The following is a 14,579-nucleotide window of genomic DNA, read 5'->3' as shown; positions in this document are numbered from 1 at the left end:
TGCACAGACCAATAGGATGCTAGCATGAGAAAATAGCAAGAGGGGTCGACCAAGAGAGAGGGGGGGCTGATTTTTGAAAGGCGTTATCAGAGACACACTCACACAATCTCATGTGTGAAGTAAATAATACTGAGTCCTTGTCAAGCTTTAATGGAAAGCTCATCATCTACTCCAAGCTTGTGAGAAGGGAGGCCTACACCAACGACTCTTTTCTTTGTGATGCAAATATCCAACTAAGAGCCAAGATCCAATGCATGCTCATCTCCTCTACCATGCTAATTACTAAGCTATGCTAAGATATTAAGAGTGATTATGTGAGAAGACATACTTCTTTCTCATAAGAATAATCCTTCTTCCTCTCGATATACTCTCATACCCCGCTAGGTCTCACCATATTCGAAGGTGTGTGAGGTCTTGGGTTTGAGACCGCGAGGGAATTGATGTTGTGTTTTCAAGTGTAAGCTTGGTGCTTGAAGCTTCCATCTTCATTACACCAGTAAGTTATTGAAGGAATACAAAGTATTGTATTGTAAAATGTCTCCCTTGATGGGGGAAACCTAAATACAAGGCCTTTTGGAGGGGGGACCGGTTCAATGTAAATCCGGTCCTCAACTATTGTCAATAGCTTAATTTCTCTCTCTTTTTGAAGTATTTTTTATGCCTATCTAACTAGGTGCTATGCTTTTGTAGCTCTCTCCATCCAAGCACTCTTGCTATGCTCATTAGGAATCTATTCTTAATGAAATGCTCACTATGTCTATGTTATTTTCTGCTACACACAAGTTACTAGACCATTAAATGTTATAGGATCAAGAAGCCAAAGATCTTTGATGAAAAATCACAAGATCCTATGCCAGCAAAAAAATAGTCAAAGCCTGCAAGAACATCTAAGAAAATCCCAGAGTCGTTTTTGAGATTTTCTTGAGAAAAATAGGAAAAAAACCCATAATCCAAATGAAGAAAAGATTGAAGAGATGTCAAGATGTACAAAGCAAATAATGCCCACAAAAATGAGGAGACTTCACAAAGCATGTCTCAAATGCCATATGCACAAGGGATAATGTCAGAGGTAAGAAAAGAATGCTGATCAATAAAAAACATGAGCCAAACATGATTGAGAATGGTCCTCAAACTCCGAGGTGGACTACAAGGACAAAGAAATTTGGTGATGCGACTAAACAAAAGAAGCCATCAAGTGCAAAGTTTCCATTAGACATTTCATGTAACTACAAGGCCGTATGCAGGAAGTAGATCTTTATACTACTGTAAATCCTTTATCTTGTATGTGACTTAATGAAGCCTAAAACAAAAGGGACTAACAATAATGACAGAAACAAAATGACCAAGAATGATAGTTCAATCATTTATCGTGATAGAGATCTACAAGAGAAACTAGGGATCAAGCCCAATTCTGATCGTCATCATTAGTTATACATGTGTTTGGAAGCCTAAAGGTGCTAGAGATGCACATCATTCAGTTTTGAGATTGAAGTCCAAAAAGTGCCAAATACAAGTTCAAATCAGGCCAAAATTTGTGAGGAGGCTACGAATAGAGAATACAAGTTAAGGGTTCAAAAAAAAAGAAAAAGAAAAAGGACAGAGAGAGTCTAACCTCTAGCCTAAAGATGTAATTTTTTCAAATATTAAGCCATGACAACCATCTACATACCCTGTACATCATGTATATGAGTTTTGGAGACGAATGGACAATGATAGCTCATCGATGTGATGAATAATGTCGGATAAAGCCTGTTTGAAGAAAGTTACTAACTTGGGGTTTGTGAGGATTTAATTAAGTCATGTATCAAGTAGAATCAATATAGTGATTTACAAATCACATAAAAGCTAACAGTGGCAAATGCAGCTTTGATCACCTTGATGTAGGAACAAAGAAGTCCCCAATGAAGAAGAGCAGATACACAAGTAATCAAAGGATCTCAAAAGATTGTCCTTGCTGAGGCAGATTAATTGTTGAACATGGGTTTGGAACCTCAAATCAGAAAAATTATCTCCCACATTCAGACTAATAGACATACCTTGTATTGAAGTGCAACCTGGCCTAAAGAAGTCGAAGGTTTAGCTAGAAAATTTCTACAGAATTTGAATGCCAGAGATGTGGCCTCGACTTAAACCCAATGGAAATTTTGCTATACCAAAAGGTCCATGGGTTTTGAGTCATGCAAAAGAGCAACAAGTGAAGAAGACTATATCTTCATTCAAGACTCTCACTGGGTGCATGCGTTGTTTGAAAATGGCTTTTATGAGATATGACAATCTTAGTGGTCTAAAGTCCATGATTGGAACAAGTTTTTACAGTTTATCTTACCAGTTGCCATAAAGGATTGTTTGACAAATGACATTAGAAGAAAAATCTACAAAATCAGTGAGTTGGTACGCTGGATCAGTTCAAAAGAGATAAGAGAAGAAATCATTGATGCAGCACGCTTAAATGCTATTGAAGTAGTGTGTATGGTGGAGAAATACTTTCCAACAAGCATTCTTACCATCCAAATGCATGTACTTGTGTATGTAGTAAATGAAGTTGCAGTTTGCTGGGGTACTCCATAGCAGGTGGATGTTATTCTTGGAGAGATTCATGAAGACTTTAAAGGGGGGTTGGTAGTCCAAGGGCTCGCCCCGAGGGTAGCATGGCCAAATGATGGCTTGTATAAGAGTCTCTTGTCCTCATCAATGAATTTTTGAGCTCAATTGATCCAGAGATGCCTTGAATGTGGACTACTAAGGTCAATGTCAAGGTGACAAGGGATGAGCTGCAGGGACAATGCATCATTAGGAAGATGGACATCACAATGCGAGAAAAGGTTATGCCATTTTTCCTTCTCAGATCAAACATCATGCAAAGGTGGCTAGAGACGTACGAAGGGGAAAAGCAACAACGCTTGATAGATTGCCTACAATTCAAGCACAGCCGTGCAAGTAGAAACCTTCTTTTTCCAGATCATTTTTAGAAATTTACTGACTTTCCAACTAGGTGGTGGTTAGATGCAACAATCTCAGAGGAAAAGAGGAAGAGGAGAAGTCAAGGGGTTGCGATTGGCATGTAACTTTTCACAACTTCCTTTTGAGCTCCACATGATGACATTACTCTTATAACTTGAAGTTTGTTTCAATTTTGTGGCTGTAGTATCATAAATATGGAGTTTTGTGGTTGCATGTGAGACACTTTAAGTGCAATGGATAGACGAACAAAGGGTCACCTTTGACAATGGTGTTAGGAAAAGCTTCATCCAAGAAAGTAGGAGTAGTGCCAGGGATGAGAACATAGAGACTAGCCAACTTGAAGACTTTCGCTACATCCAAGATATCTTGAAGATTAGCTTTGAAAAGTTTGATATTTTTATCTTTGATGTCAAGTGGTTCAAAGTTATTACCAGCGGCCCTAATCCAAATGTGCACAAAGAGAAGAGTGGATTGATTCAAGTGAACTCTAGGCGGGTGTGGATAGATGTGTGGGATACATTTATACTTCTGCAGCATTGTGAACAAGTTGTGTTCACACTAGATCCAATATGGACAAAGAATGATGAAAATAATCTGTCTGAACCGCACCGGCTCTATGTTTTTCAAGGTACTCCACAGAGCAAGCAAGTGTGTGAAGGATTAGAATTTGAGGTCAAAGAGCTAATTCATGAACAAAGTGCAGGGCCGACGGATTATATAAGTTTGGATTTAGAGTTGGAGGTTAGTGTGGTGAGCATATTCCTGAACCTAGAGATGAACTTTTAAATACTGAAGCTGATGTAGAGAGCGACGAAGAAGTGGATTTTAATGAAAAAGATGTAGAAATACAGATTGAGATAGACATCTTTGGTGCATCAGATCTCATAGAAGATGAGAGATTAATTATTGATTTTTGCTAGGAACTCTTTTATAATAGTCTATTTATTAGTTTACAATACTCGATAGATTCATTGAGTTGTGTTGCAGCTTTGTTTTTTGTTATTTGTATTAATTGAGTGTTTCTTTTGTAAACTAACATATTTTATCTATGTAATTTGTGTATCTATAGCCATGGCTGATGAAGATGATACATACTCTCCTAGATTTAGTTTTCTTGTCACTCCAATCAGCATATCACCCGAGCAGATGGGCTCCTTTTTGACAAAGTTCTCACAAGAGCAGATTAGATACGCACAAAACCTTTGGGTAGTTGGTTCCTCTAGACCTACTACGGCCGCTCCTACGCCTAGGACTAGTGTGTCCCCTACATCGACTGGCCCCACACCTTAGTTGAGTGTGTCCCCTACACCGATGGGTGGTTCATCCTTGAGATGAGATAGACGTCATTTTGGAGGCATTAGTTGTAGTGGTAGTGGTTCTCCTAATGCATCCACACCACCAAGAGAGTGTCCACCACTCTCTTTAGTAGATAATTCATCGATTGACACACCACGTACACCTTGGGGTTCACACAAGCATGATCCTAGCAAGGTGTACAAGAGCAAGGATGGGGCTATTGTGGCAGGCAAATAGGGTCAAAAAGTCCATGCGACAAAGGATATTGCAGCTTTGTAGAGTTGAGTTTGGCCAGTTTGTGATGGATATTTGGGATAATCAAGACGATGAAAGAAAGAGTTACATAATTGAGGCCATTCACAGAGAGTACATGCCGGTAGAGGGGTACAATCCAGTCTCAAATGAATGGATTTTGGGCGTGGCAAAGACCACAATGTCACACCGTTGATCATAGGCAAGAGACATGTACAATGCAACATTCCAAAGACGGCATGCTTGGACACAGAGGACTGGATGGGGATTGCACGAGAGACACAAAACAATCTTGACAGGTGGTTTTGTTCTTCTTACAATTTTGCTAATCTATATATAATCACTCTTTAGCGTCAAGTTGTAGGTGGAGTGTGGCTGCTTGTGCACTCTTTCTTTGGGCAAAGAGAGATGGTGAAAATTCTTGCCGCAAGGGATGAGGTGGCCTTACCTATGGATGACAACCGGGGGAAGGTAGTGTGGGGAGAGTTTCTTTCTACCTTGGAAGAGCATGATGCAGCGGTAGAAGAGATGATTGAAGTACAAGGAATTGAAGCTGATAGGCAAGTGGATTTGATTGACCTTAAAGAGCAAATCATTGCAGCAAAAAGGCTGAATGATGCTATAGTTTCATGTGGTGCCAAGGAGGGTGAGGTGGTGTTTCCAAAGATGGTGGAGATTCCAGTGTATCACGCATGTCCAATGGTGGAAAAAGGAGGATCCCATGTGGTAGCTTTGCTTCCATTGAAGGTATGTGAGCTATGGTTGACTAATATGGTGATGGATGTAGCTCTTTGGTGGATGGTTCAACAAGTGCAGGGGTCTATGGATAAGGAATCCACTTTACATGGATGGGAGGGAGGGTCAGACATGTGTTACAATGTGTTGTCAGGTACATGTTTTATGGATGATGGTATGTTTGATGCTGCTTGGTATGGGGTGGATGCTTGTCTGCCAAGGGATGCATGGAGTACTGAAGGCAGGCCATGTATGGTCTATATGCATGGTGGCCTATGGGTTGGAGTGCAGCACAATGGTATGGTGTGCAAATAGAGATAGAGAGAGGATATGTGCATGTGGAAGGCTGTGAGTTGAGCAAAGTGGAATGATCGGGTCTATCTGGTGCATTACAAAGAGTGTGTGCATATGGTCATGTGCAAGTGGTGGTTTGCTTGCGGATATTGTCAAGTTAGACTCAAAACAAGATTCAAAACATGCAAGAAGTAATCAATCAATATTATATGGACATCGAATAACTAGAGGATAGGGTTACACGTCAGTGTGGCAAGAGCAAGAAGACAATGAAGTTTCACAAGTTCAAGAAGCCATGGAGGAGGCCCATGCATTCAAGTGACGTGAAAGGGAACCCAAGACCATCGTCCCCTAAGGGAGAAGGAGCAAAAACCATGGGAGAGGGGAGGGGATCAACAGTAGCAAGAAAGAAAGGGGATAAACGTGTAGTGGTAGCAACCTGGGCAAGGGGTAGTAATTTATTGCCCCTTTGTATATATTTTAAATGAAAAATAAAATTTGTAAAGTATTGAAGCAATACAAAGTTTACAATTTTGAAACAATGTTTGAGCAGCACAAAATGTCTTTGTATTAATCATTTTGGGGTGTACATCTTGGATGGCATGGCATTAAACTCTGTGCGTGCACAATGTATGTGACCTAGCTTTGGGTTGAAGGAATCAAGTGAAGTGTATCTGAGATGGAATCCTTGCACAAGGTTGTTTTCTCCTTGCTTCTTGGAATCTGAGAAAAATAAAGTGCTAGTATCTATATCTTTAAGGCATTAAAAACAAGTGAAATTTATCCATTTAGTTAATACCTTTCTATTGCTGAGACTGAATGCATACACTTCTAGAAGCAATGGTAGGTTTTTATTTGTAAGATCTACCATGAGTTGTGCAAGAGTTGTACTTGACATTTTGTCCATCACAGTAAGTAGGCTCTCTTGAAATTAGATCTCCATTGCTAAAGGTTTGTTCTCAATGTTAAACTCTATATCTTGGTCGAGTGGAATAAGTTTCCCACTTAGAGAAGATGATATCTAAAATAGTAAAATGACACTACGAAATTTTGAGAGCGTATAATTTACTTGCAAATTATGGACTTCTTTTGCAAAATACAGATTGTGCCTTTTGATTTTTTCCTATCCCAACTATCACCTAAAAAGTCCAAATAACTCTCAGATTTGCAAATGAACATTGTTGTCGTAGTTCAACAAATACTTCAACAGGCATAAATAGAGTGAGCCTGACAATCTTTGTATCAATTGAACACTTGAGGGAATTTTGTATATCCTGAAACAACCTATTCTTGAAGCTTTCACTAGTTTGGGATGCTAGCAAATACCAATCCTTGATGTCAAAGGATGGAAGTGGAAAAGGAGTTACACAACCCTAGCCAGATGATATTTGGGGTTCCAAATATGACATTTCATAAAAGAATATTCCATTATCTGCAAGGTCCTTTTGTGGTCTTACTCGGTACATTTTCTCACCAATAAATGTATGGAAAGTATCAGAAATTCCAACTATGCTCTCAACTGGTTGCCAATCCGTCATGTTCAATGGATAAATATCTACACTATATCAAACATATGCATGATATCAACCATAAGACTTCAAAAATAATCATGCATTAAATGAGATATATGCTCAAAATACCCTAAAGTTGGGTCGATGTTGTGGAAAACTAGGAGGAGATGTTTGCAACCTGAAGTCTAAATGTTGAAAAGCATGTTGTATGAGTACCGCTTTCACCCACTTTCTTTGTGCACACACTTTAAACTCTTTTAAATTATGCCTTGAAAGCCTCCACAAAATCATTTCATTACCTCCTCTTCATCTACAATAGTACCCAACTTTTGATTGTTATTCTAGATGGTATCCTTGACTGATCATCCGTAGTATAACTATTAAATATGTTAATAGAGTCAATTGTAGTGCTAGGCCTTTGAGAGGTAGTCATGGTGTGCACTAGAACCCATAGTAGAGGTATTGCAAATATGGAAAGGGGAAGACAATTTTGAGAGGGAAGTAGGGTTACTCAAAGTAACATTTGGGTGGTGGGAACATAGATACTAGAGCCTTCAATGCAAGTTCTAAATTGTCAATAGAAAGTTAGAACGGTTTATGGAATATATGATTTGAAAGTGTGACATTGTAAAATTTGAACAACAATTTTTTTTAATATTATTTTTCTCAATGAGTGTTGCTTTGAAATGTCAATTTTCACCCCGTAATGTTAGCCTGATCCTCATCGGTCAAGCACCACTCTCTCTCTAGAACTAAAAGGCCCAAAAGCGAGTCTAACTTTCTCCTAATTCTTGAAAGTACTCATATGTGGTGCGAATGTGGTAGACACTATTGTCAAATAGATGAATGTGTTAGAGGAGTGCTTCAAAGTTAGACCTTACACGTTCTCCTCTAGGGGCATTCTATTATAGATTTGCTCAAATACATCATTCGACAATTCATGTACATTAGGATCACCTTCCACCAAGCACATCAAAAACCTGATGTGTCGCACTAGGTGGGAATAGATAAAAGCAAGATGCTTGTTATCCAAAAGGACGTAGGTATCATCACACCTATTTACCTTATTGTAGAAGAGTCTCTCCATGACAAATGAGTTTTTTGAATATGATTATGCCATTCATCCTTTTCAAATTTTATGGTCAAGAGCTTGCTATTAGTGTACTTCAAGATGTAGAATTCTTCACCTGGCTCATTTGCATTCACTCCAAAGTTTTGTCCAACCATCAATGCATAGCTCATGTTGTCATGGTGGCCAACAACATGGGTGCCCCTGGTAACTCTTCATCATTGGATGCTTCTTTGTCATTTTCATCATTGACAGTGGGTTATATTTGCAAATAATCCCACCCCTTGATGTGGTCTTTGGTTACACATCTCCTCCATTGGCCATTCATGCATACATAGCAAAAGTAGGACAGTGGTATGCACCTTAGCCTATGCATATCCTCAAGGGGTGCACTATGTTATCATGTTAATGTATAACATGAGTTCAAAAGGAGGGGTTTTGAAATGCAAAATTTTTATGCAATTTAACAGAGCCAACCCCTTGATGTGGTCTTTGGTTACACATCTCCTCCATTGGACATTCATGCATACATAGCAAAAGCAGGACAGTGGTATGCACGTTAGCCCATGCATATCCTCAAGGGGTGCACTATTTAATCATGTTAATGTATAGCGTGAGTTCAAAAGGAGGGGTTTTGAAATGCATACATAGCAAAAGGAGGACAATGGTATGCACCTTAGCCCATGCATATCCTCAAGGAGAGCACTATGTAATCATGTTAATGTATAACGTGAGTTCAAAAGGAGGGGTTTTGAAATGCATACATAGCAAAAGGAGGACAATGGTATGCACCTTAGCCCATGCATATCCTCAAGGAGAGCACTATGTAATCATGTTAATGTATAACGTGAGTTCAAAAGGAGGGGTTTTGAAATGCAAAATTTTTATGAAATTTAACAAAGCTACATTAAAATAAGGGGTTTTTATATTCAATTTTGGAAAAAATCCTAAAATAAGGGGTCATTTTATTCATTCATACATGTTAAAAGAGGGATTTTTTAATACCCACACGAACTTAGTTATATAGGGGGGTACTGAATGGTGAACCCCCCAAGTGCATATCTAATTGAGTATAGCCATTCACACAGTGAGAGGATCAAGATCCTTTGATCCACATGCAATCCCACTCTGTGTCTATCTACATCATCGAGATTGACCTCCCAGAACATACGATTGACCCCTTCCCTATCAATGGACATTGTCTCCGGATGGTTGTGTTGAGATATGCGACTACACTTGAACCATTACGTAATACTCTGTGTTTTCAACTGCTCATGTGTGAAATCTCTTTTGAGCACCACACTAGCCCCATCATGCTTTCCCTTCCCATGGCCAAATGCAGAGAAACTATGCATCATCATAATACCTGTCATATTGAAGTATATGGCCACAAAATAGAATGTAGCCTTGATTTTAGCCACTCATTATGCAGAAGAAAGCAATGCTGCACAAATAAAGTGTCATGGATTTTTTCATCAAAGATGTAGAAGTGGGTTGTCTTTCTGAATGGCAGCAAGCACATCACTTAAGTACAAAGTGTGAACCAAGATTTTCAATTGTGTTGATACTAGTTCATTGTCTGAATCTCATTCTGCACCTTGAAGGAGTAATTCTTTGCAAAATCCACCATTGATACCACTAAATTGCTTGGTAAGTTAACCAAAAACTCTTTGAATTGTTGAGCTTTCCATCTATACTTGTAATTGTGTTGGATGAAGCTTCACAATTAGCCTTCAAGTAAGGATGTGAAACTACTCAAGCTGACTTGGAAAACTACAAGATCTTTTCAAGTTTTTGACCTTTCTCATCTATTTTCTATCTACAAACATTGTTAACAAACTTGACAATAATTGTATAGATGCCATCATGTTTTTTGTGTGGATGCAAAGAGAGATGTTTAATGCCACAATGTTAGCATGTTCCCAAAAGACACTCTCTACATTGATAAGAAGAGTCAATGGATTTTGGCACAATATGGACTCCCACAAGTCTATTAAGCTTGGAAATGTGGAATTGGAGTATGTGCATTGTGTCGTTCCATCATGGGGACTACAAACAAGGCACTTGCAACTCTATGAGGTTCATACAACCCATATCATCCATGGTGAAATTGATTGATGAACTACACAATCTACACATGGTATTCACAAACAACAAGTGTTGTGATACTTCAACTTGTGTACGAAGTATGACTTTAGACCCTCAAAACATATGAGGGAGATGCTTATGTCCAGATGAGCCTCCTAGAACGGCATATAGAAGTCTCTTTGTGAATAGAAGACACATTTGAAAACACTATCAAGCATTATAAATCCCATTTAGGTAATCTATAGCACTATTAAGCATTATGATGCACTTAGAAGCACTATAAAGCACTAAGACACACTTATAATAACTTAGAAGCTAAGAGGCAATTAGAATCACTAAGCACTTGGAAGCACTATGAAACACTTAGAAGCACTTGAAGGAACTTAGAATCACTTAGAAGCACTATGAAGCACTCAAAAGTACTTAGAAGCTCTATGAAGCACTTAGCAGCACTCTTAAGCACTTAGAAGCACTATGAAGCACTTTGAAACACCTGGAAGCACTTAGAATCACTATGAATCAGGCAAAAGCACTTAGAATCACCATTAATCACTTAGAAGCACTTAAGAAGAACCTAGAAGCACTCGGAGGCACACGAAAACATTTAGATGCACTTAGAATGACATGGAATTACTTGGAAGCACTATGAATCACTCAGAAGTACTTGTACTACTTGTAAAAGCCTGTCAAGTACTATAGAGCATGGTTAAGTGGTCTATAAGTTCTTAGAAGCACTATAGAGCATAGTTAAGTAGCCTTAGTGCTTAGAAGCACTAAGATGCACTTGAAATGACATGGAATTTCTTGGAAGCACCGTGGAGAACTTAGAAGATTTTATAATCACTTACAAATCTATGGAAAGCACTAAAGCACTACAATGGAGTATCAGGCACTTGGAAGCATGGTTAAGCACTTAGTAAATGACTATTACACACTCTCAACATGTTTGTGGGGGTATACTTGAGGTAGATCGAGTAGACAAAATGGATGCTGCACATGAGCACTCTTGCTTATCCTCTTTCAAACAACATCTTTCTTGTTTGGGGAGATGTAGGTTTTTGCCATCCAAAATTGAAACACGATTTCCTAAATTTTGATGGTGATGCTACTTGCCTTGTGTGTTTGATGGGTGCAAAGCATCCAAGGGAAGTGACCCTTCCTTAGCTTCATGACATAGCCAAACATTGGTAGCATTTCTCTATTGTCTCTATCGCTCATTCCATTATTTCCACAACATGCATCATTGAGGCATGTCATGATAGTAGCTTGCTTTAAAAATAACTCATTATTGAAGGGATGTCTTCAACTCACGTAATGTATGACAAATGTTAAAATTGTACCTAATGTGTGTCGCAACACTAAGAATGTGTGATGATGGAGGAGTTGCTATGGAAGTTTTATTTGAAGGCCTTCAGAGAATGTATCGACCAATGATTTTAGCTGTTTAGGGTCCCAACTAACCTGTCACGTTTTCTTCAACTTAGTCAATCGGGCAGAGTGGAACCCAAGGTAATGGAGTCTTGTCCTCCACCTGCAGGGTCCAGATCGTGTTAAAACCCATACTTGGCAACAATTATTGCTCCATTACACTCCAATGCTCTTATGTACCTTCAAAATTTTAAGTTTTTTGATAGCATATCTTGGCAAACTGTAAAATCTTTGCTAATTGGAAATTCTCCTCTAGTGTTTGCTCCTACTAACATGTAAGCCTCCATTTCCTTGTCATTGATCTCTTCTTTAAAGTCTTCAACATCAGCAACAACAACTTTAGAAGAGGCTTCGTCCTACACTTTTTCTTTTCCTTTTGCACCCTTTTTAGATGTTGTTTTTGATGCTGCAATAGGTGGTGATGGCACAATGCTAACTAGCCTACTCTTAGAAAGGGAGACACTAGTAGATGGAGACATTTCTTGTGGTTCTTTCCTTATTGTCCTTGAAACTTGTTGATAAACAAACAACACAATATTGTAACTTTAATAGATTACGCGCAAAGAGAAGCTAATCTAAAACCATGAGAGATAACACAAGATAATACCATATTGCTTTTAGGCCATGCATTAAGAATTTTCTATGCCTTTTTAAGGGTACTCATTTCTTTGTTCGTCGCTAAAGGGACATGAGGGAGTGAAACATTGTTGCCATCAAATACTTCTATCATTGATCGCAACAAAATAGCAACAACCAGATGGCAATCTTCTGCCATGAAGACAAGATAAGTTTGACATATGTCTTATCAACCTGTGGCCTAAACCAAGTGCCTCTCCATTGTAAATGAAGTCAACGTAAGCTCCGGTATTAGATTTATTCACAGGGGCCATCTTAAGTCTTTTAACAAACTGTGGCACAAAGGCTCTAGTTTGTAGAGCAATGCTTAATGTTTTTACTCTATCTTTCTCTCTCTCTCTCTCTCTCTCTCTCTCTGCCTCTTTCTCTATTCATCAACTCTCTCTATCTCTCTACCATGAACCCTCTCTCTCTCTCTCTCTCTCTCTCTCTCTCTCTCTCTCTCTCTCTGTCTCTCTCTCTCTTATTTTACATACAATGTCTTTCGGCACTCGCAAGGGTTCTTCTTCTTCAACGAGGTCCACAACCCTTGTAGAAAATGATCTAAAATATCCTAAGTGTGGAGATAGATCAACACAGCCACTCAACCAACGACATCAAAAACCATGATCATGGAATACTTGGTATTGTTTATACAAGAGACCATAAACAAACAAGGTGAAGACTTATGGGCACTTGCAATGGAGAATGGAACATTAAGGGTTCTTATGGTTGAAAATGAGAATATCAAGAGGACAATTGATATGCAAACAACACGTTTGATGAAACTTGAAGAGGAACTCAAGGAATGTAAACGCTCTCTTGTGGACTTGAATGCTTTTAAGGAGCGTATGAGCAAAGTAGAGCATGACCATGCATTGAAAGAAGAGGAATGTGACACCATGAGACCGGATATATGTGACATGAAAAATGTATGCACCAACAAGTCTTGGACTGATGTATGTGGTAGCAATGTGGTTCTAATTCCTCCCTTATGCAAGATATGGCTCAAACAAAGAATATTGAGAAGGTGGATATGGTGGAGTTGAAGGAACGGGAGCAACGTTCCAAGAACATTGTTAATCATGGAATTCCCAAAGAGAAGTTAGAGACACCTCCTTCTCTTGTTGTTGTTTTTGAATATTTCTTCAAAACCCACTTTGGCATGTCCAGAGTTATGGTCTATGGAGCACATAGACTCAGCAAGGAAGTAGCTCCGCATTTTGGCAGAACGGTCAATTGTATGCACCATGCCAGATGAGACCAAATGAAAGACTATACTTGATAATAATTGGATCTATTCAAGGGATATAAAATGTTTTGTATGTGAATATTGCACTATTAAGCAACAAAATATGTGTCGCAAGGCATATGAGAAAAAGAATAGAAAAACAAGGATACCTCTCACGAAGAAAATGTGCCCAAGGGGGAGGCAAGTCCCTCAAGAAAATAGGGATGTGCGACCTATGAGACTGAGTTACAATTGACAATATGTTTTTGGAATTTCAATGGATATCCATGGAATGCGGGGGTTGGCATTGATGAACTAACATGCAAAGACGATATTGTACTTCTTGTTGAAACTTGAGAGCATGATACACAAAGGATTAACGGCATAAAGAGTTTTATTTTTAGCCAGTGGACCCCAAGATCATACTAGCGGACCTTATGTATTGACCTTGCATGTGAAGAAGAAACTAAGAATGATATCATCCAAAGGGAAGAGAATTTATTACTATGTATGGATTCCAAACGGGCACCAATGTACATTGAAATGGTTGAGAAAAATTTATGGCTGACAAAGCTTCAATATGATGCACCATTGGAAACTAAATGTGAAAATTTCAAGAAAATTATTTATTTTTGTGCTGAAGAATTCTTTGCAATAAAGCATCTCTATGGTAGCAACAAAGATAGATCACACAAAAGGTGGTTTGATAAAGAATGTCAAGATGCTTGAAAGTCCTTGATAAACTTGATGCAACTATGGACAAATACAACTATCAAAGTAATTTGCATACATACAAGGCATGGATTCAAAATAAGAGAAGAAGATTGAAAGTAAAGCAACAACTTTTCAAGTCCAAGAAAAAACACTTGCATGTGGAAGATTTTAGGGAAACTTGAGGGGCAAACAGGTTGCGAATTCTGGTAGCTTGAGTCTTGTGGATATGGACACACACTGTAGGCAATTATATCAACAATCAAATGCTAAAAAAAAGCTATTTTATGGTTTACTCCCATGTATGTCCTCTTTTTTTACTATTGAGGATGAATGCGGGCTTGAAAAGTTGGCCACTCGCAAAGCGGGAGATCTTCAAGGTATCAAG

At 38.7% G+C, this 14,579-nt stretch overlaps 1 pseudogene; it reads left to right on the top strand.

Annotated features, from left to right (window-relative positions):
• The first annotated feature begins 4,917 nt into the window (after positions 1-4,917).
• LOC147436875 (uncharacterized) overlaps positions 4,918-14,579 on the top strand; it is a 39,014-nt pseudogene continuing 29,352 nt past the window's right edge.

The sequence above is a fragment of the Adiantum capillus-veneris genome, chromosome 17, assembly GCF_014529385.1.
Source record: "Adiantum capillus-veneris isolate H3 chromosome 17, ASM1452938v2, whole genome shotgun sequence".
Taxonomy (NCBI): domain Eukaryota; kingdom Viridiplantae; phylum Streptophyta; class Polypodiopsida; order Polypodiales; family Pteridaceae; genus Adiantum; species Adiantum capillus-veneris.
This window is presented reverse-complemented; position numbering and strand designations above follow the sequence as displayed.